We start from the raw sequence: 23,754 nt of genomic DNA on the forward strand, positions 1-23,754 counted from the left end.
TAAACCAACAAAGATCAAAAAAGACAAATAAGGGCATTACATAATGGTAAATGGAGCAATGCAACAAAAAGTACTATCTTAAATAAATATACACCCAATACACGAGCACCCAGATTCATAAAGCTAGTTCTTAGAGACCTACAAAGAGACTTAGACTCCCACACAGTAATAGTGGGAGATGTTAACACCACACTGTCCATATCAGACACATCAACAAGACAGAAAATTAACAAGGAGATTCAGGACTTGAACTCAGCTCTGGACCAAGCAGACCTAATAGACATCTACAGAACTCTCCACCCCAACTCAACAGAATATATATTCTTCTCAGAACCACATCGCATTGATTCTAAAATTGACCGTATACTTTGAAGTAAAACACTCCTCAGCAAATGCAAAAGAATAGAAATCATAACAAACGGTCTCTGCAACTACGGTGCAATCAAATTAGAACTCAGGATTAAGAAACTCTCTGTTTTCAGATGACATGATTGTATATTTAAAAAAAAAAAAAAACCCATCATCTGAGTACAAAAGCTCCTTAAGCTGATAAGCAACTTCAGCAAAGTCTCAGGATATAAAATTAATGTGCAAAAATCACAAGCATTCCTATACACCAGTAACAGACAAACAGAGAGCCAAATCATGAGTGAACTCCCATTCACAATTGCTTCAAAGAGAATAAAATACCTAGGAATCCAACATACAAGGGATGTGAAGGACCTCTTCAAGGAGAACTACAAACCACTGCTCAAGGAAATAAGAGAGGACACAAACAAATGGAAAAAATAGTCCATGTTCATGGATATGAAGACTTAATATCGTGAAAATGGCCATACTGCCCTAAGTAATTTACAGATTGAATGCTATTCCCATCAAGCTACCATTGACTTTCTTCACAAAATTAGAAAAAGGTACTTTATATTTCATATGGAACCAAAAAAGAACCCACATAGACAAGACAATCCTAAGCAAAAAGAACAAAGCTGGAGGCATCATGCTACCTGACTTCAAACTATACTACAAGGCTACAGTAACCAACACAGCATGATACTGGTACCAAAACAGATATATGGAACAATGGAACAGAACAGAGGCCTCAGAAATAACACCACACATCTATGACCATCTGACCCTTGACAAACCTGACACAAGCAATGGGAAAAGGATTCCCTATTTAATAAACAGTCTTGGGAAAACTGGCTAGCCGTATGCAGAAAACCGAAACTGGACCCCTTCCTTACACCTTATACAAAAATTAACTCAAGATGGACTAAAGACTTAAATATAAGACCTAAGACCATAAAAACCCCAGAAAAAAACCTAGGCAATACCATTCAGGACATAGGCATGGGCAAAGACTTCCTGACTAAAACACCAAAAGCAATGGCAACAAAAGCCAAAATTGACAAATGGGATCTAATTAAACTAAAGAGCTTCTACACAGCAAAAGAAAACTATCAACAGAGTGAACAGGCAACCTACAGAATGGGAGAAAATTTTTGCAATCTACCCATCTGACAAAGGTCTAATAAACAGAATCTACAAGGAACTTAAACAAATTTACAAGAAAAAAACAACTCCATCAAAAAGTGGGTGAAAGATATGAATAGACACTTCTCAAAAGAAGACATTAATGTAGCCAACGAACATATGAAAAAATACTCAGCATCACTGGTCATTAGAGAAATGCAAATCAAAACCACAATGAGATAGCATCTCAAGCCAGTTAAAATGGTGATCATTGAAAAGTCAAGAAACAACAGATGCTGGAGAGGATGTGGGGAAACAGGAACGTTTTTACACTGTTGGTGTACCATTTGACCCAGCAATCCCATTACTGGGTATATACTCAAAGGATTATAAATCATTCTACTATAAAGACACATGGACATGTATGTTTATTGCAGCACTATCTACAATAGCAAAGACTTGGAACCAACCCAAATGCTCATCAATGATGGACTGGATAAAGAAAATGTGGCACATATACACCACGGAATACTACGCAGCCATAAAAAATGATGAGTTCATGTCCTTTGCAGGGACATAGATAAAGCTGGAAACCATCATTCTCAGCAAACTAACACAGGAACAAAAAAACCAAACACTGCATGTTCTCAATTATAAATGGTAGTTGAACAATGAGAACAGATGGACACAGGGAGGGAAACATCACATACTAGGGCCTGTAGGCGGGTGGGGGGCAAGGAGAGGGATAACATTAGAACACATAACCTAATGCATGCGGGGCTTAAAACCTAGATGACAGGTTGACAGATGCAGCAAACCACCATGGCACACGTATACGTACGTAACAAACCTGCACATTCTGCACATGTATCTCAGAACTTAAAGTATAATACATACAATAAATATAAATATAAAAACTTAATAATTTTTAATGAATAATTTAATTCTTGTAGTTAATACATGACAAATTATAAATTGAAAGCTCAGAAATGTGAGCAGATTCATCACTGTATTAAATGTGTTTCTTTAAACTTTAACAGGTACTCACTTTGGCAGCACATAAACTGAAACTGGAATGATACAGAAGATTAGCATGGCCCCTGCAGAAGGATGATATGGAAAATTTAACAAAGAAAAAGCACACTGAACTAAAAATGTACAGCATATACATTAAAGAGAAAGTCATACGCAAAGATATTAGAAAAGATAGAACTTTGTTGTAATACAGTGAGAAGGATGCAGCATTGTGCCAACTGAAATAGTTATCTTTTCTTATGTATCAGTAAATAAAATTAACATTGCCTAAAAGCATTTTGCTTTAGTTATAAAAATTATCAGAAATGGGCCAGATGCAGTGGCTCACACCTGTAATCCCAGAACTTTGGGAGGCCGAGGCGGGTAGATCATGAGGTCAGGAGATCGAGACCATCTTGGCTAATACTGCAAAACCCCGTCTCTACTAAAAATACAAAAAATTAGCCGGGCGTGGTGGCAAGCACCTGTAGTCCCAGCTGCTTGGGAAGCTGAGGCAGGAGAGTGGTGTGAACCTGGGAGGCAGAGGCTGCAGTGAGCCAAGATCACGCCACTGCACTCCAGCCTGGGCGACAGAATGAGACTCCATCTCAGAGGAAAAAAAAAAAAAAAATTACCAGAAATGAAATGTTGGCATAGTCTGAAGCCATATTTTTTAGTTAAATAACAAAGACTCTAAGCAACAGCTCATGATTACAGGTACAAATAAGTTTCTTTGCCTTAGAATTTTTTATTTTTTAAAAATGTGTACAGCAACTCCTCCACATAAACTTAATAGAAAAACGTACAACGTAGTAACGAGTGAAAGTTAACAAAGAAACTTTGGAATCCACTGCCCTGTGAATAACAGCTTTTTGAAGAGGCCATTATTAGCTGAACTTATGATACAGATATTTATTTCCTACCTCCTCATATTTTCATGAGAGCTCATGCACTGAAGCATAAAAGATTCTTAATGTAAGTCAAACTATTTCAGTTGTCACAATGCTGCATCCTTCTCACTCTGTTACAACGAAGTTCTATCTTTTCTAATAGGTGTGAATTTAATTAATCTTTTGTATGTAACCAGTTGGTTTCAAACAAATCTAGGGACAGCTTTTATATCATAAGTTAATTGTTAAGCTAGAATAAATGCCACTGTGACCACATCAAACTAAAGAGCTAGGAAATAGGCATAAGAATAGCTGCTTTACATCTTCTTCCTAAAGTTGACATCTTTACATGTTCCAGGGATAACTCTGATCTAGAAGCAGACCTTCTTTTTATAGGAATCCCATTGTTCGTGAATCAACTATGTAGTAGATGTTGCCATGTACTTGGTATCAGCAATAAGCCTTAGAAACCTTTGTACTTTCTACTCTGTTCCCTGGCTCCAAAAATAGTTTTAAATGTAGCTGAACACCATGGTTCAGGAATGTATGGCTAAAATAACATTATAACTTGAAATCATTTAACTAGAGGCATTAAATCCATTTTTTAAAATGGTGACAGAGTATAATCAAGAATATACAACTTCACGTTATAAATTTTAAATAATATTCAAACACAGGGCAAAGTAAAAGAAAAAAATATATTTATTTTTAAAGTTTTATAAAAAATAAGCCTTTATTCGTATCTTAAAGAAAAGACATGCAAAGGTACAAGAATATTCAGAAAGAAAAGGGCATCCAGTACAAAGTTTGCAATTTCACTTCTCACCAGCTACTTCTCTAGTCCTTCCTTTCTGAAACCAAGGTCCTTTCTAATGAGAAATCAGATGCAAGAAAAGGAGTCAGACGCATAATTGTTCTCGTAGAAGAACTTTATGTGTCTGTGTGAGACAAAGTGATTCCACCAAAAAATACTAGTACCAGAAGAGGTTTACAATGTTCTACCTATTTACCTAGAAGAAAAGAAGGATTTAAAGAGAGAAAGTAAGTAAAGACTAGAAAGTGGAATGGGTCAAAACTCAAAACTGGAACCATCAACCTGGATAGCCAAAAGGCAATAAAACAATGCTGCATCTAAAAGTGGAAATGAAGGAGGATGTAGAAAATTTGAGAAAGGAGCAGAAAATAAGACTATGAAGAAAATCATGTTTTTGTAATGTTATGGCTTCTGTTACTCTTAATATTAAAATTCCATTTATCTTCAGCATACTTTCCCCTTTTGTACCATCTTGGAACCCTACTATCCCCATCTCAGGCATCCTACCATCTAAAACCTGAAAGCCATTCAGGCATATCTTTCTTTTAATCCAACCTATTTTTCAGTTTTTAAAAAATGTCCCTCTTTTCCAATTCATCCTTTCCACAATCAAAAGTCTCATTTTCTCAAGTGGATAGACTTCATTAGGAAAATAATCTGGCTCAAGTAGATCACACTGAGAACTTCAGTTTTTCAGAGGATCTAAGTATTTTTTAAATAGAAACTGTTAGCTCACTAGAATATAAATGGGAAAGAATGCATAAGGGATATTTTGGAGCAGGGGTGATACATCAGATTCTTTTCTATTCTGGGGCTAATTCACTGAGTACAGATATAAACTTGGTATCTCACTTCTAAAACTTGCCATCTTATATTAGAAAGCTTAACAGGATGAAGTAAAAGGAAGGATAGAAACAAGACAGACATACTAGGACTTAAAACTAAGATAATAAACACAGTTTACATACTGTTACTCCAACAACCCATATACAACCATTTCCTGCCTCCAACCTATTTTATATGTGCCTTGTCACCAGTAATTGATCATAGCATTCTTCCCTACTAAAACCAGGTACATTCTGAGAATCTTTTCAACATTATGTTCCAGGTAGTCAGTTGGTATTTAAGATGAAAACTATACGTCATCTCCAAGTTATCAGGTATCTGGGAGAGAAAAATTTTAAAGATGACAGAAAGAACCACTTATATTAAGTCCAGAAAAAAAAAAACACAATAGTAGCAGTTACATTACATAGTCACAAAGCACTACATTTATTTTAGATACTTTAGACATTTTATTTCATTGAATCCTTACAACAGCCTTATGGGGCAAGTAATATCTCCATTTTACAGTGGGGGAAAGTCAAGGTTATCCTCAGCCTTCTCTCTGCTTATCTAATCCCCTTCTTCCATGGCAGCCCCCAAAACAGCTCTCCATAACTATTCCTTCTTTTAATCACCTATAGCATCTGATACTTAATAAATGTTATCCTCTACGATTATTTATCTTTTTATGCCTTTATCCTGCCTCACCATCTAAATACTATATTCCCCTTCATTAGTATAGCAAGTGCTCATAAACATGCTCATATAATGTCCAAAACAATTCTGTAAATAGCTAAAAAGTCCACAGTAAATAGCTATTAAAGGAGGCACGGTGGCTCACGCCTGTAATCCCAGCACTTTGGGAGGCCAAGGCAGGTAGATCACTTGAGGTCAGCAGTTTAAGATCAGCCTGGTCAACATGGCGAAACCCCGTGCCTACTAAAAATACCAAGATTAGCTGGGCATGGTAGCACTTGCCTGCAGTCCCAGCTACTCAGGAATCTGAGGCGGGAGAATCACTTGAACCCAGAAGGTGGAGGTTGCAGTGAGCTGAGATCGTGCCACAGAACTCCAGCCTGGGTGACAGAGCAAGACTCCCTCTCAAAAAAAAAAAAAAAAAGCTATTAAAGAAAACTTCTATAACCTATATTTGATCATCAGGCATTTTTAGTGCAGTGAACTATTATTTATTATCATAAATTAATCACTATCTGAGACCTTGGACAAACTGTCTTCATATGGCAAATGAAGACTTTATATGACATACTTCATATGGAATAGCTGAAGATCAGAAAATTAAACTAACCTGCCCAAAGGTAAAAAGCTAGCAACAGAAACATTAAGTATTTCAGGTAAGGCCTGTTTCTTCATAAGTGCCATATACTTTTCACACACATATCCAAGAAGCGGGAGGTTTACAGTTATTCCAACATATATGACATTAATAGATAACACACACTTGAAAGGTTGCCTAATATGAAAACAGTTTCTTTCTATTGCTTGATGATGCCCAATTTCCCTGAAATGATTTAACAGGGCTCTGATACATCAAGTTACTCTATAATTAATATGAATCATCTTTTAAACAGTAATTGAATTTTTTGTTTGTTCTGACATATCTTTTAGGTAGATTTCTGTTATTCTCAATCTTTCTGTTTATAGGGGACATTTCCAACTTTATCAAATTCATATGATGTATAAGACTCTTTTTCTTCTATTAGTTCTGACTTCTAAAGTTCTCAAGTTTTTAGAGTAGCAAATTCTCAAGTTTTTGAAGTAGCATTTTTAAGTAGCAATAGTAAGCTGTAAGTACAAGGAACTCAGGAGCTGGAATTTAAAACTCACTAGCAATACATACCCATGGCAAGTAACAAAAGAAGAGTTAGGAAAATAGGAGTGACATAAGATGAGAAAAAGATATCTATGACAAGGGCTAAACACAATATTACACTTGTTATAGTGACCAAAATGCCTGTTAATGTGTATGTTATGAAGCAAGAAAGGCTTTAACCTGTAAAAACATTTTTAAAAGACAAAATTATGACTGCCTGCATAAAAAAACCCAATGAAGAACAAAAATAGAATACAATAGAAAATAAATAGAGGTACAGCCAAAGACAAGGCACTGGCTTCAGTGTGGCCTTTATAACATTGCGGCTGTAAGAATTATATAAACCAAATTTGTTTTGGAAGATAATACACTTACAAATACTTACAGGCAAACTCTTTTCAATAAACACTGTTTAGATAATAAAAGCCTTACTATATTACCCATTTAGTTACACTAGAGATTTGAAAGCTTATATAAATGGCCCATATATCAGAGTATGTAGATAAGAAATGATAGTAAAGAAGTAATAAGAAGCATAGTCATCAATGACTCCCATACCACATTAAATTGGAGGCTGCCCACACAGGTAATAAAACTTTGGAAGTTGGGGGTCTGGTGATTTTGGTTGCTGGCTACATTTGAAGCATTTCTAGAACAGTGACTACATTAAAGATTTCATTCTGTGCCATTTAATATTTAGGCAATTATCAATATACATAATAGCTGTACCACTACAAAAGACTGCATAAAAATTACATTTCTTCAAAAAGGAATTTGATTTTAAAGGCTTACCACATAAGAGAATTCTTTCTCCTCACTCACTCATTCAACATATTTTTTAGTGCCTTCTACAGGCATACTTTGTTTTATTTTGCTTTGCCTTCTTGCACTTTGCAGTTATTGCATTTTTTACAAATCAAAGGTTTGTGGCAAGCCTGCATTCAGCAAGTCTATTGGTGCCGTTTTTCCAGTAGCATGTGCTCACTTCATTTCTATATGTCACATTTTGGCAATTCTGATAATATTTCACACTTGTTTATTATTATTATGTCTACTATGGCGATCTTTGATGTTACTACTGTAATTGTTGTGGGCACCATAAACTGCACCCATACAAGGTGCAAACCTAATCAATATATGTTGTGTGTGTTCTGACTGCTCGACCACCCAGCCCATCCCCCATCTCTCTCTCTCTCTCTCTCTCTCTCTCTCTCTCCCTCCCTCCCTCCCTCCCTCTCCCCACTCAGGCCCCCCTATTCCTTGAGACATAACAATATTGAAATTAGGCCAATTAATAATGCTATAATGGCTTCTAAGTGTTCAAGTGAAATAAAGAGTTATATGTCTCTCACTTTAAATGAAAAGATACATATGATTATGCTTGGTAAGGAAATTGTGTCAAAAACCAAGATAGGTCAAGAGCTAGGCCTCTTGAACCAAACAGCCAGGTTGTGAATGCAAAGGAAAAGTTCTTGTAAGAAATTAAAAGTGCTACTCTCATGAACACATAAATAAAAAGAAAGCAAAATAGTCTTATTGCTGAGACACAGAAAGTTTTATTGATCTGGATACAAGATCAAACCAGCCACAACATTCTCTTAACCCAGTGTGTAATCTAGAATATGGCCCTAACTCTCTTCAATTCTATTAAAGCTGAGAGAGGTGAGGAAGATACAGAAGAAAAGTTGGAAGGTAGCAGATATTGGTTCATGAGGTTTAAGAAAAGAAGCCATCTCTATAACGTAAAAGTACAAGGTGAAGAACCAAGTGCTAATGTAGAAGGTGCAGCAACTTATCCAGAAGATCTAGCTAAGATAATGGAAGGAAGTAGCTAAACAAAAGATCTTCAATGTAGACGAAATGGAAGAAGATATCAAGACTTTCACAGCTAGGGGAAAAAAGTCAATGCTTAGCTTCAAACAGCAGGTTTACTCTCTTAATAGGGGCTAATGCAGCTGATAACTTTAAGTTGAATCCAATATTCACTGACCATTTTGAAAATCGAAGGGCTCTCAAAAATTATGCTAAATCTACTCTGCCTGTGCTCTATAAATGGAACAATACAGCCTAGCTGACAGCACAGCATGGTTTACTAATATTTTAAGCCCACTGTTGAGACCTACTACTCAGAAAGATAGATTACTTTTCTTTTTTTTTTTTTTTTTTTTTTTGAGACAGGGTCTCACTTTTGTCACCCAGGCTGGAGTGCAGTGGCACCATCTTGGCTCACGGCAGCCTCAACCTCCTAGGTTCAAGTGATCCTCCTGCCTCAGCACCCTAAGTAGCTGAGACTACAGGAGCTCTCTACCATGCCTTGCTAATTTTTGTATTTTTAGTAGAGACGGGGTTTTGCCATGTTGCCCAGTCTGGTCTCAAACTCCTGAACCCAAGTGATCCACCTGCAACAGCCTCCCAAAGTGCTAGGATTACAGGTGTGAGCCACCACGTCCGGCCAATTCCTTTCAAAATATTACTGCTCATTGGCAATGTACCTGGACACCCAAGAGCTCTAATGGAGATGTACAAGCAGATGAATGTTGTTTTCATGCCTGCTGACACAACAGCCATTCTGCAGCCTGTGGATCAAGAAGTAATTTTGACTTTCAAGTCTTATTATTTCAGAAATACACTTCATAAGGCTAAAGCTGCCATAGATAGTGATTCCTCCAATAGATCTGTCAATTGAAATTCTCCTGGAAAGGATTCATTATTCTAGGTGCCATTAAGCACATTCATGATTCATTGGAGGGGATCAAAATATCAAAATGAACAGGAGTTAGGAAGAAGTTGATTCCAACCCTCATAGATGACACTGAGACTAGAATTAGAAATGGAGCCTGAAGATGGGACTTAATTGCTTCAATCTCATGGTAAAACAAACAGATAAGGAGTTGTTTTTTATGATGAGCAAAGAATGTACTTTCTTGAGATGGAATCTACTCTGTGAATATGCTGTGAACTTTGTTGAAATGACAACAAAAAGTTTAGAATATTATATAAACTTGGTTGATAAAGCAGTGACAGGGCTTGAGAAAACTGACTCCAATTCTGAAAGAAGCTCTACTGTGGGTAAATACTATCAAACAGCATTACATGCTATAGAGAAATCATTCATGAAAAGAAGAGTCAATCAATGTGGCAAACATCATTTTTGTCTTAAGAAATTGCCATAGTCAACCCAATCTTCAGCAACTACCACCCTGATCAGTCAGCAGCAATTCATGTGCAGGCAAGACACTCCACAGGCAAAAAGATTACCATTCACTGAAGGCTACTGATCATTAGCATTTTTAAACAATAAAATATTTTTAATTAAGGTACATACATATTTTTAGACAAAATGCTATTTCATACTTCATGGACTACAGTATAGTGTAGACATAACTTTTATATGCACTGGGAAACCAAAAAATTAATGTGGTTTACTTTATTGAGATACTTGCTTTATTGTGGTATCTGGAACAAGACCTGCAACATCTCTGAGATATACCTGTATATACCAAGTCTGAAGTTTGGTGTTAGTGCTATGGTAGCAAAGAAAAACAGACACAATATCTTTCCCCATGAAATATAAAGTCCATAGGAGAGACAGATACTAACCACACAATTACAATCACTAGACAAATGTAAATTTATAACCAAAACTAGTGCTATGGAGGAAATTATAGGATTTCACCTTGCCACAGGGTCTTTGGTACAAAGGAAAACCTCTCCATAATTTAAAAATGCAATTCACAAACTTGATAGTTTTATAAATTTTGGTTTTTATATATTGATGTCTTTAAAATCAGGGCACACACATTAGAAAGGTTATTACTTTAGATAAATGCCATCATTGAAAGAAAAAGCAACTTTATTTTTTAATCATTTTAATTGACAAAATTTGTATATATTTATGATATACAAAGCAATGTTCTCATATATGTATATACTATGGAATGATTTAATCAAGCTTATTAATATATCTGCCACGTCGCTTATCAATTTTTTGTGGTGAGAACATTTAAAATGTACTCTCTTAGCAATTTTCAAGTGCACAATGCATTATTATGAACTATAGTCCCCATGCTGTACAATGGCTCTCCTGAACTTATTTCTTCTATCTAACTGAAACTTTGTGTCCTTTGGCCAATATTTCCCCATTCTCCCATTTGCAACCCCTGGTAACCACCATTCAACTCTCTGATTCTCTGAGTTCCACTTTTTTAGATTCTACACATAAGTGAGATCATATGATATTTGTCTTTCTATGCCTGGCTATTTCATTAAGCTTAATGTCTTCCAGCTTTACTCATACAGTTGCAAATGACAGAACTTCCTTTATGAGGCTGAGTAGTATTACATTCTGTATATATACCACATTTTTCTTTATCCATTCATTCAACCACATTTTCTTTATCCATTCATTCACTGATGTACCCTTAGTGATGTTGAGCATTTTTTCATGCACCTATGGGTCATTTGTATGTCTTCTTTTGAGAAATGTCTATTCAGATCTTTTGCACATTTTTCAGTAGAGTTATTTGTTTTCTTGCTATCAAGTTCCTTAAATATTTTGGATATTCACCTCTTATCAGATGTGTGGTTTGAAAATACCATCTCCCATTCCATAGGTTACAAGAGAAAGAAACTTTAAATTTGTATTATGCAATATCTGAGATAGCCCATCCTTAAAAAAAGTCATTCATGCTAAAATACCTAATTTAAAATTTGAGAATTAATTTCACATTTCAAAAAATATCCAAAGATCTGGGCTGGGTGTGGTGGTTCACGCCTGTAATGCCAGCACTTTGGGAGGTCAAGAAGTGTGCACTAGAGGGCTGGAATTTGAGACCAGCCTGGCCCTTAATCCCAGCTACTCAGTTGGCTGAGGCACAAGAATCGCTTGAACCCAGGCAGCGGAGGTTGCAGTGAGCTGAGGTCATGCCACTGCACTCTAGCATGGGCAACATAGCAAGACTCTGTCTCAAAAAAAAAAAAAAAAATCCAAAGATCTGGAATAGTACATGCTATAGTTTAGATACTGGCCCCTCCAAATCTCATGTTGAAATGTGATTCCCATTGTTAGAGGTAGGGCCTAATGAGAGGTATCTGGATTGTGGGACAGATCCCTCATGAATGGCTTGGTGCTATCCTCATGGTAATGAGTTAGCTCTATCTCTATCAGTTCCTATGAGTGCTGGTTGTTAAAAAGAGCCTGGCACCTTGCTGCCCTCCTTTATTCTACTCTCATGACATGATCTCTGCATACACTAGTTTCCCTTCCTCTGCCATGAGTAGAAGCAGCCTAAGGTTTTCAGTAGATGCCCAATCTTCCAGCCAGAAAAATCATGAGCCAAATACACCTTTTTTCTTTATATATTACCCAGCCTCAGGAATTCCTCTATAGCAACTTAAATGAACTAAGACAGTGTCAATAATTTAAAGCTGCTTTTAAACACAGGCATTTTAACAACATTTCTCCTTCAAAGAAGTAGCTAATAGACATTAAGTATGAAGACAGTATTTTTTCAACGAAACCCATTCCCAAAAAAAGCTTATTTCGTTAGGCTCTATCTTTACACACATATGCAATTACTTCAACTTACATCAATACAAACTAATTCATGTCTTATCAACTTTCTCTGTATATATGGCTAATATTTTTGACAACATGATTATCTCTGAAAAAGTAAATCCTGGGAGGCTGAGGAGGGTGGATCACCTGAGGTCGAGAGTTTGCAACCAGCCTGAACAACATGGTGAAATCCCATCTCTATTAAAAATACAAAATTAGTTGGGCATGGTGGCGCATGTCTGTAATCCCAGCTATCGGGAGGCTGAGGCAGGAGAATCACTTGAACCCAGGAGGCCAAGGTTGCAGTGAGCCGAGATCCCACCATTGCACTCCAGCCTGGGCAACAAGAGCGAAACTCCGTCTCAAAAAAAAAAAAAAGGTGAATTTTTAATTTGAATCTCCTAAAAGCAAAGAGCTAAGGGTGTTAAAGTCTAATGGAAGATACTACGCAAATATTAAAAAGAGTATTTGCTCCTTCTTGACAACATAAAATGTATACTTAACATTTTTAAAAAATAACTTTAGCAATCTCAACAGCATGTGCATAATACCTTATCTCCTCATATGTTTAATTTCTGGAATGTCAACTTAGATGAGACTTTATTATACAAAAATGGTTACTTGTACTGAATATTTAAAGTTGTATGTTTTTAAACTTTTTGCAAACCTTAAAAGGTAAAAGTTCAAAACTCTAAAAGTACAAAACTTAAAAGTTCATTTCACAAATCTTGCTGTGTATATAATTTATAATTTTACTAGAAAAATAAAAACAATTACTTTTACATTTTATCTTCATGTTCAATTTGTTACAGATTAAATTCTCCTAAACAATTATTTTCAATTATAAACCAGTGAAACTAAGTTGTCTAAAACATTTAAAACTAAATCTACAAATCAAATAAATCTGATTTTTCTCAAACCTTTCAAATGAGCGACAGGGTAGCCTTGCAAATCCAACAACCAAAATACATAAGCAACTCTTGTAAATTTAATAAGCCAAACTAATAAATGGAATAAATCCAATTCTCTTAAAGGTTCTGACACTGTTTAGAAACTTAACCAAATTATTTTACATCTTTCATATTAAAATCCTCCTAAGTATGGTATAACAGTGAAGTAAAAAAAACAAAACTTGGGGCCAGGCAGAGTGGCTCATGCCTGTAATCCCAGCACTTTGGGAGGCCGAGGCAGGCAGATCATGAGGTCAAGAAATAGAGACCATCCTGTCCAACATAGTGAAACCCTGTCTCTGCAAAATATACAGAAATCAGCCAGGTGTGGTGGTGGGTGCCTGTAATCCCAGCTACTGGGGAGGCTGAGGCAGGAGAATCGCTTAAACCCGGGAGGCGGAGGTTGCAGTAAGCCAAGATTGCACCACTGCACTCCAGCCTGGTGAAAAAGTGAGACTCCATCTCAAAACAAAAACAAAACTTGGATCCTGAGGACTTTGCAGAATAGAACTAATATATCAGTAGTGAACAGACTGCCTCACTCATATGAAAGAGTAATAAACTATCTTGTTTAACCTACTAAATTTCACTGGGTTTTCCTTCGCTCACAACCAAGCATGATCATAGTTAATTTATAGTCTATGTTTAACTTGAATTAAATATTTCAAGTTAAAATAACAAAGCTAACAGGGCAGATTCTCTGATATGTCCTTCTTAAAGGTTTCAAAACACCTTTAACAACAAATACACACATGTAATATCACGATGACTATAAAACTTATTCCCAAACATAATGTTAAAAATGTTAGTACTAACGGATTTGCTTTACGTCATAAACATAGATAGTATGCTTACCAACATACGGTGTAGGGATATGGATTATCAGTCAGTGCATCAAGACACAGGACCTAGGGGCCTCTTCCAGGAGAGTTCTACCTGGCTAGTATGTGAATTTCCTTCTTATGGTATTAGGATTTTTCAAGTCCATGATTTTTCTTACAACCCAATATATCATACATACTTTTAATTTTTTTAAGTAACCTCTTAATACAACCTTTAATTGCCTGGTTTGAATTGATGATATTCTGTACACCATAGTCAGATTCCACTAAATCTTCTTACTGACTGATTGGACTCTGCCTCCTTTTCTTCTCTTTTTCATCTTGTTCAATATCACAATGCTAATTCATTTTGTTGACAGAAAAGATACAACAGAAAAATCAGCTTTTAGCCTACTGTTATTACTTTTACAAAATGACAACCAACAATTACGTATAATATAACTTGTGGCTGTAAAACAGAATGTTTCATGTCCACCTTTATTTATTACTTGGCTTTAATGGATGGCTATATGTACAACCTTATTAACCATAAGAAATTAAAAGTAGCCTTTTCCAAAAGGTGACCAGATATCTTGGTAAGGCCAAGAAAACAGTCCACATTTTCAATGAGTACAAATAAGCTAGATAGCCAAAACGGCTGAAAAAAGAGAGTTCAAAGTGGACAATCAGCTTCCCCACCATCTTGGGTTCCCTGGCAGAAGATCTGTCCCAGCCTCAACCCACAGGAAGCATCATGAACTTCTAAAGGGAGAAATATCCCTGAGGACAGCTAAAGACAATGTGGGGAGGTGGGACCACAATCCCAAGTCCTGAAAACTCTGCTCTGTAACTCTGTCAAAGGAGATGCCAAACGAGATTGACTGTTCAGCAGCACCACATTGTAGGAGCTGTGTTACACAGGTCCCCTGAGTACAAACCCCTAGCCAGCCTTCCAACATTGCCAGAATATTCCATTTGAGACCTCCCCCATTTGAGATGGGTAGTGCTCTGATCAAATACTGAATACCAGAGCTCAGGCAAAGGTGGGCTTAAGGTGCCATTTAGTGCCAAAAAGGGGGCAGCAATCTTACAAGAAAAAAAAGAAAGAAATTAAAAAATACAAACTCTAAAGAAACATATCCAGTAAAAACCAAAGCAATCCAGAGAGAAGACTAGAATAAATAATCCTTCATTGCAAATACATAGATGTACATCCACAAGAAACAACAGCAAACAGGGAACTGACCTCCTCAAATGGACAAAGCAAGGAACCAATGACTGACCCTAGCAAGATGGCTAAATGTGAGCTTTCTGACCAAGAATTCAAAATAGCAGTTTTAAGGTAACTCAGTGATCTCCAAGGTAACATAGAAAAACAATTCAGAAATTTAACAGAGACTGAAATATTAAAAATAAATCAATCAGAAATTTTGGAACTGAGAAATATGTTTGCTGAAGCAAAAAATTCATTAGAAGTTCTCACCAGCAGAATGGATCAAGCAAAGGAAAGAATCAGTGAGCTCAAAAACAGACTATCTGAAAACACACAAAGGAGAAAAAAGAAAAGGAGCAAAGATTGCCTACAAGATACAGAAAATTACCTCAAAAAAACAAATTTGAGAAGTATTGGTGCTCAAGAGGGAGCTGAGCAAGAGAAAGGGATACAAAGCTTATTTAAAAAGAAAAAAAAAACACTAAAACATTCCAAATGCTAGAAAGATATAAATATTCATGTTCAGGAAGATCAGAGAACACCAAATAGACTCAACCCAAAAAAGACTACCCTAAGGCATATAATAATCAAACTCTAAAAGATAAAGGACAAAGAAAGGATTCTAAAAGCAGCAAGAGAAAAGAGATAAATAACATATAAAGGAGCTCCAATTCATTTGGCAACACACTTCTCAACAGAAACCATACAGGCCAGAAGGGAGAAGAGTAACATTTTCAAAATGCTGAAATAAAGAAAAAGAACCTGATGGCCAGGCATGGTGGCTCACATCTGTAATCCCAGCACTTTGGGAGGCCAAGATTGAGTGGATCACTTGAAGTCAGGAGTGTGAGACCAGCCTGGCCAAAATGGTGACTCCCCATCTCTGCTAAAAATACTGCCCCTCTAGATTCCTCCTCTCTGGGCAGGGCATCTCTGAAAGAAAGGCAGCAGCCCCAGTCAGGGACTTATAGATAAAACCCCCATCTCCCTGGGACAGAGCACCTCAGGGAAGGCACAACTGTTGGCGCAGCTTCACCAGACTTAAATGTCCCTGCCTAACAGCTCTGAAGAGAGCAGCAGATCTCCCAGCACAGCATTCGAGCTCTGATAAGGGACAGACTGCCTCCTCAAGGGGGTCCCTGACCCCTGTGTATCGTGACTGGGAGACACCTCCCAGTAGGGGCACCTTATACAGGACAGCTCTGGCTGGCATCTGGTGGGTGCCTCTCTGGGATGAAGCTTCCACAGGAAGAAACAGGCAAGAATCTTTGCTGCTCTGCAGCCTCTGCTGGTGATACTCAGGCAAACAGGATCTGGAGTGGACCTGCAGCAAACTCCAACAGACCTGCAGCAGAGGGGACTGACTGTTAGAAGATAAAGTAACAAACAGAAAGGATTAGTATTAACATCACCAAAAAGGATGTCTACTCAGAGAACCTATGTGAAGGATACCAACATAAAAGATCAAAGGTAGATAAATCCACAAAGATGGGGAGAAATCAGCACAAAAAGGCTGAAAATTCCAAAAACCAGAATGCCTCTTCTCCTCCAAAGGATCACAACTCCTTGCAAGCATGGGAACAAAACTGGATGGAGAACAAGTTTGACAAATTGACAGAAGTAGGCTTCAGAAGGTGGATAATAACAAACTCCTCTGAGCTAAAGGAGTATGTTCTAAGCCAATGGAAGGAAGCTAAGAACCTTGAAAAAAAGGTTAGATGAATTGCTAACTAGAATAACCAGTTTAAAGAATATAAATGACATGATGGAGCTGAAAAACACAGCACAAGAACTTCATGAAGCATATACAAGTATCAATACCTGAATCGATCAAGTGGAAGAAAGGATATCACACATTGGAGATCAACTCAATGAAATAAAGCAAGAAGAGAAGATTAGTGAAACAAGAGTTAAAAGAAATGAACAAAGCCTCCGAGAAATATGAGACTATGTGAAAAGGCCAAATCTATATATGACTGGCATACTTGAATGTGACAGGGAAAACTGAACCAAGCTGGAAAACACTCTTCAGGATATCATCCAGGAGAACTTCCCCAATTGAGCAAGGCAGGCCAACATTCAAATTCAGGAAATACAAAAAACACCAAAAATGTACTCCTCGAGAAGAGCAACCCTAAGGCACATAATTGTAAGATTCGCCAAGGTTGAAATAAAGTAAAAAATGTTAAGGGCAGCCAGAGAGAAAGACCAGGTTACCCACAAAGGGAAGCCCATCAGACTAACAGCAGATCTCTCGGCAGAAACCCTACAAGCCAGAAGAGAGTGGAAGCCAATATTCAACACTCATAAAGAAAAGAATTTTCAACCCAGAATTTCATATCCAGCCAAACTAAGCTTCATAAGTGAAGGAGAAATAAAATCCTTTACAAATAGGCAAATGCTGAGAAATTTTGTCACCACCAGGCCTGCCTTACGAAAGCACCTGAAGGAAGCACAAAACATGGAAAGGAACCACTGGTAACAGCCACTGCAAAAACATACCAAATTATAAAGGCCATCGACACCACGAAGAAACTGCATCAACTAATGGGGAAAATAACCAGCTAGCATCCTAATGACCGGATCAAATTCACACATAACAATACTAACCTTAAATATAAATGGGCTAAATGCCCCAATTAAAACACACAGACTGACAAACTGGATAAAGAGTCAAGACTCATCAGTGTGCTGTATTGAGGAGACCCGTCTCACATGCAAAGACACACAAAGGCTCAAAATAAAGGGATGGAGGAATACTTATCAAGCAAATGGAAGGCCAAAAAAAAACATGTGTTGCAATTCTAGTCTCTCATAAAACAGACTTTAAACCAACAAAGATCAAAAGAGACAAAGACTGCCTTTACATAATGGTAAAGGGATGAATTCACAAGAAGAGCTAACCATCCTAAATATATATGCACCCAACACAGGAGCACCCAGATTCATAAAGCAAGTTCTTAGAGACCTACAAAGAGACTTAGACTCCCACGCAATAATAGTGGGAGACTTTACCAACCCACTGTCAATATTAGACAGATCAACGAGACAGAAAATTAACAAGGATATCCAGAACTTGAACCCAGCTCTGGACCAAGCAGACCTAACAGACATCTAGAGAACTCTCCACCCCAACTCAACAGAATATACATTCTTCTCAGAACCACATTGCACTGATTCTAAACTTGACCACATAATTTGAAGTAAAACACTCCTCAGCAAATGCAAAAGAATAGAAATCATAACAAACAGTCTCTGCAATCACAGTGCAATCAAATTAGAACTCAGGATTAAGAAATTCAATCAAAACTGCACAACTACATGGAAACTGAACAACCCGCTCCTGAATGACTACTGGGTAAATAATGAAATGAACGCAGAAATAAAGATGTTCTTTGAAACCAATGAATACAAAGACACAACATACCAGGATCTCTGAAACACATTTAAAGCAGTGTGTAGAGGGAAATTTATGGCACTAAATGCCCACAGGAGAAAGCAGGAAAGATCTAAAACTGACACCCTAACATCACAATTAAAAGAACTAGAGAAGCAAGAGCAGACAAATTCAAAAGTGAGCAGAAGACAACAAATAACTAGGATCAGAGCAGAACTGAAGGAGACAGAGACACAAAACACCCTTCAAAAAAAATCCAGGAGCTGGTATTTTGAAAAGATCAACAAACTAGATAGACCACTAGCCAGACTAATAAAAAAGAAAAGAGAGAAGAATCAAATAGACACAATAAAAAATGATAAAGGAAGTATCACTACTGATCCCACAGAAATACGAACTACCATGAGAGAATACTATAAACACTTCTACCCAAATAAACTAAAAAATCTAGAAGAAATTGATAAATTCCTGGACATATACCTTCCCAAGACTAAACCAGGAAGAAGTCAAACCCTGAATAGATCAATAACAAGTTCTGAAATTGAGGCAGTAATTAATAGCCTACCAACAAAAAAATAGTCCAGACCCAGATGGATTCACAGCCGAATTCTACCAGATGTACAAAGAGGAGCTGGTACCAACCCTTCTGAAACTAGTTCAATCAATAGAAAAAGAGGGACTCCTCCCTAATTCATTTTATGAGGCCCACATCATCCTGATACCAAAACCTAGCACAGACACAACAAAAAAAGAAAATTTCAAGTTTATATCCCTGATGAATGTCAATGTGAAAATCCTCAATAAAATATTGGCAAACCGAATGCAGCAGCATATCAAAAACTTATCAACCAAGATCAAGTCGGCTTCACCCCTGGGATGCAAGGCTGGTTCAACATATGCAAATCAATAAACTTAATCCATCACATAAACAGAACCAATGACAAAAACCACAAGACTATCTCAATAGATGCAGAAAAGGCCTTTGACAAAATTCAACAGCCCTTCATGCTAAAAACTCTCAATAAATTAGGTATTGATGGAACATATCTCAAAATAATAAGAGCTATTTATGACAAACCCATAGCCAATATCATATTGAATGGGCAAAAGCTGGAAGCATTCCCTTTGAAAACTGACACAAGACAAGGATGCCTTATCTCACCACTCCTATTCAACATAGTATTGGAAGTTCTGGCCAGGGCAATCAGGCAAGAGAAAGAAATCAAGGGTATTCAATTAGGAAAAGAGGAAGTCAAACTGTCTCTGTTTGCAGATGACACGATTATGTATTTAGAAAACCCCATCGTCTCAGCCCAAAATCTCTTTAAGCTGGTAAGCAACTTCAGCAAAGTCTCAGGATAAAAAATCAATGTGCAAAAATCACAAGCATTCCTATACACCAATAACAGACAAACAGAGAGCCAAATCATGAGTGAACTCCCATTCACAATTGCTACAAAGAACATAAAATACCTAGGAATACAACTTACAAGGGACGTGAAGGACCTCTTCACAGAGAACTACAAACCGCTGCTCAAGGAAGTAAGAGAGGACACAAACAAACGGAAAAAAAAAAATTTCATGCTCGTGGATAGGAAGACAATATCGTGAAAATGGCCATACTGCCCAAAGTAATTTATAAATTGAATGCTATTCCCATCAAGCTACCATTGACTTTCTTTACAGAATTAGAGAAAAACTACTTTACATTTCATATGGAACCAAAAAAGAGCCCACATAGACAAGACAATCCTAAGCAAAAAAGAACAAAGCTGAAAGCATCAGGCAAACTGACTTCAAACTATATTACAAGTCTACAGCAACCAAAACAGCTTGGTACTGGTACCAAAACAGATATATACACCAATGGAACACAACAGAGGCCTCAGAAATAACATCACACATCTACAACCATCTTATCTTTGACAAACCTGACAAAAACAAGCAATGGGGAAAGGATTCTCTATTTAATAAACAGTGTTAAAATAAATAAATAAATAAACTGGCTAGCCATATGCAGAAAGCTGAAACTGGATCCTTTTCTTACACCTTTTAACTCAAGATTGATTAAAGACTTAAGCATAAGATCTAAAACCATAAAAACCCTAGAAGAAAACCTAGGCAATACCATTCAGGACATAGGCATGGGCAAAGACTTCATGACTAAACACCAAAAGCAATGGCAACAAAAGCCAAAATTGATAAATGGCATCTAATTAAACTAAAGAGCTTCTGCAGAGTAAAAGAAACTATCATCAGAGTGAACAGGCAACCTACAGAATTGGAGAAAATGTTTGCAATGTGACAAAGGGCTAATATGCAAAATCTACAAAGAACTTAAACAAAAAGAAAGAAAAAACATCAAAAAGTGGGCAAAGGATATGAACAGACACTTCTCAAAAGAAGACATTTATGTGGCCAACAAACGCATGAAAAAATGCTCATCATTACTGGTCATTAGAGAAAAGCAAATTAAAACCACAATGAGATACCATCTCATGCCAGTTAGAATGGTGATCATTAAAAAGTGAGGAAACAACAGATGCTGGAGAGGATGTGGAGAAACAGGAACACTTTTACACTGTTGCTGGGAGTGTAAATTAGTTCAACCATTGTGGAAGACAGTGTGATGATTCCTCAAGGAACTAGAACAAGAAATACCATTTGACTCAGCAATCCCATTACTGGGTATACAACCAAATGATTATAAATCGTCCTACTATAAAGACACATGCACACATATGTTTATTGCAGCACTGTTCACAATAGCAAAGACTTGGAACCAATCCAAATGTCCATCAATGACGAACTGGATAAAGAAAATGTGGCACATATACACCATGAAATACCATGCACCCATAAAAAAGGATGCGTTCACGTCCTTTGCAGGAACATGGATGAAACTGAAAATCATCATTCTCAGCAAACTAACACAGGAACAGAAAACCAAACACCGTATGTTCTCACTCATAAGTGGGAGTTGAACCATGAGAACACATGCACACAGGGAGGGGAACATCACACGCTGGGGCCTGTCAGGGGTGAGGGGCTAGGGGAAGGATAGCACTAGGAGAAATACCTAATGTAGATGACAGGTTGATGGGTGCAGCAATCCACCATGGCACGTATATACTTATGTAACAAACCTGTACATTCTGCACATGTACCCCAGAACTTAATGTATAATAATAATAATAAAAGGTTTAATTGACTCACAGTACTGCATGGCTGGGGACGCCTCAGAAAACTTAACAATCACGGTAGAAGGCAAAGTGGAAGCAAGGCATGTCTTACATGGTGGCAGGAGAGATAGAGAGGGGAAGTGCCATACTTTTAAACCCCTCAGATTTTATGAGAACTCACTCACTATTATGAGGACAGCATGTGAGAAACCACCCCCATGATCCAGTCACCTTCCACCAGGTCCATCCCTTAACACATAAGGATTACAATTCAACATGAGATTGGGGTGGGGACACCGAGCCAAACCATATCACCATCCTCATTGTCAATCCTCAATACCTTCTTACAACAGACTCCTGGCTTATCTACTTTTCAAAGCTTAGCCCAAGAATCATCTCTTCCAAAAAATCTCAAAGCTCCAGTTTCATTTAGTTACCATCTCTAGGTTCACACACACACCAAAAAAACACTTATATTTCTATTACAGCATATACTGATGCTTATAATTAATAGCTAGTATGTCTACTGTAAGTGCACAGAGAAGGACCAAATCTGATTTGATAACCATATAACCAAGTATTTATCATGCCTACTAACTACACAAAAGACAGTCATAAAGGTCTACTAAATAAACAGAAATAATGTCTCCTTTAATGTATTGCTTTTGACCCAACTGCAAATTTTAACATTAGGTTTAAAATAACCATAAATTTTTAAGAGCAACCATTTTTATTTCAAGCCAGTGCTAGTTAAGTTGCATGTAAAAAAATTAAAAATGTTTTACTTAAATATATGCATGTATATGTGTCTGTGTATGTGTGTATATGTGTGCACACCCTTTTCAGTCACAGAATCTGTGATAAACATTTATAAGAAAAAAGTCCTAAATGTTCCTCCAAAGGCTATGCTACTTACTAATATATCCAAACAGAGCTGTCTAAACTCTGTACTTTCTGATCATTAAAACTGGTATCTCAATCTTTGGTTGCTATTCTTGCCCAACAATAGCAGTTTCAATCTGACAGTAAGAATAATCCTGCTATTGTGAGGTTTCTGTGTTAAATGTATTATACAATCGTTTATTTGTCTGAAACCAAAAAACTGGCTTACAGAAGAACCAAATGATTATCAGTTAACACTTAGCCCCTTTATTAGAGTCCTAATCCCCACAATACTACTGTATTTAAAACTGACCAGCATTACATATCCCCCATAATTCCCATTCATAAAAGAAGTCAACGTTTCAGTTCTGGACTTTGATACTACCAAATTGTGTATTTTAAAAATCAAAAATTATCAGATACATGGAATAAAACGAATACAAACATACACAAGCCATTTTACTTTCTCTATATATATATATTTTATCAAAGACATCTTTTAAAAATTTTTTTATATTCAATTTTTGTGGGTACATAGTAGGTGTATATTTATGGTGTACATGAGATGTTTTGATATAGGCATATGATGTGTAATAATCACAACATGGAGATAGGGTACCATCCCCTCAAGCATTTATCCTTTGTGTTGTAAACAATCCAATTAGGCCAGGCGCAGTGGCTCACACCTGTAATCCCAGCACTTTGGGAGGCTGAGATGGGAGGATCACAAGGTCAGGAGTTCAAGACCATCCTAGCCAACATGGCCCGTCTCTATTAAAAATACAAAACTAGCTGGGCATGGTGGTGCATGCCTGTAATCCCAGCTACTCAGGAGACTGAGGCAGAAGAATTGCTTGAATGGGGACCCAAAAGGCTGAGGTTGCTGTGACCCAAGATCACACCAC

General features: G+C 37.1%; 1 protein-coding gene across 2 annotated transcripts in view; it reads right to left on the reverse strand.

Moving 5' to 3' along the window:
* Positions 1 to 23,754, reverse strand: part of NUBPL (nucleotide binding protein-like) — a 243,649-nt gene that overhangs the window by 206,313 nt on the left and 13,582 nt on the right. The window contains exon 1 of one of the 2 annotated variants that reach the window (XM_011999523.1): positions 10,274 to 10,320. The exons of the other annotated variant lie outside the window; for it this stretch is intronic. The gene's annotated coding sequence lies outside the window, so the exon portion shown is untranslated. Of the gene's footprint in view, positions 1 to 10,273; positions 10,321 to 23,754 lie in introns of those variants that run through there. 2 annotated transcript variants of the gene reach the window in all.

Source organism: Mandrillus leucophaeus, unplaced genomic scaffold (genome assembly GCF_000951045.1).
Source record: "Mandrillus leucophaeus isolate KB7577 unplaced genomic scaffold, Mleu.le_1.0 Scaffold596, whole genome shotgun sequence".
Lineage (NCBI taxonomy): Eukaryota > Metazoa > Chordata > Mammalia > Primates > Cercopithecidae > Mandrillus > Mandrillus leucophaeus.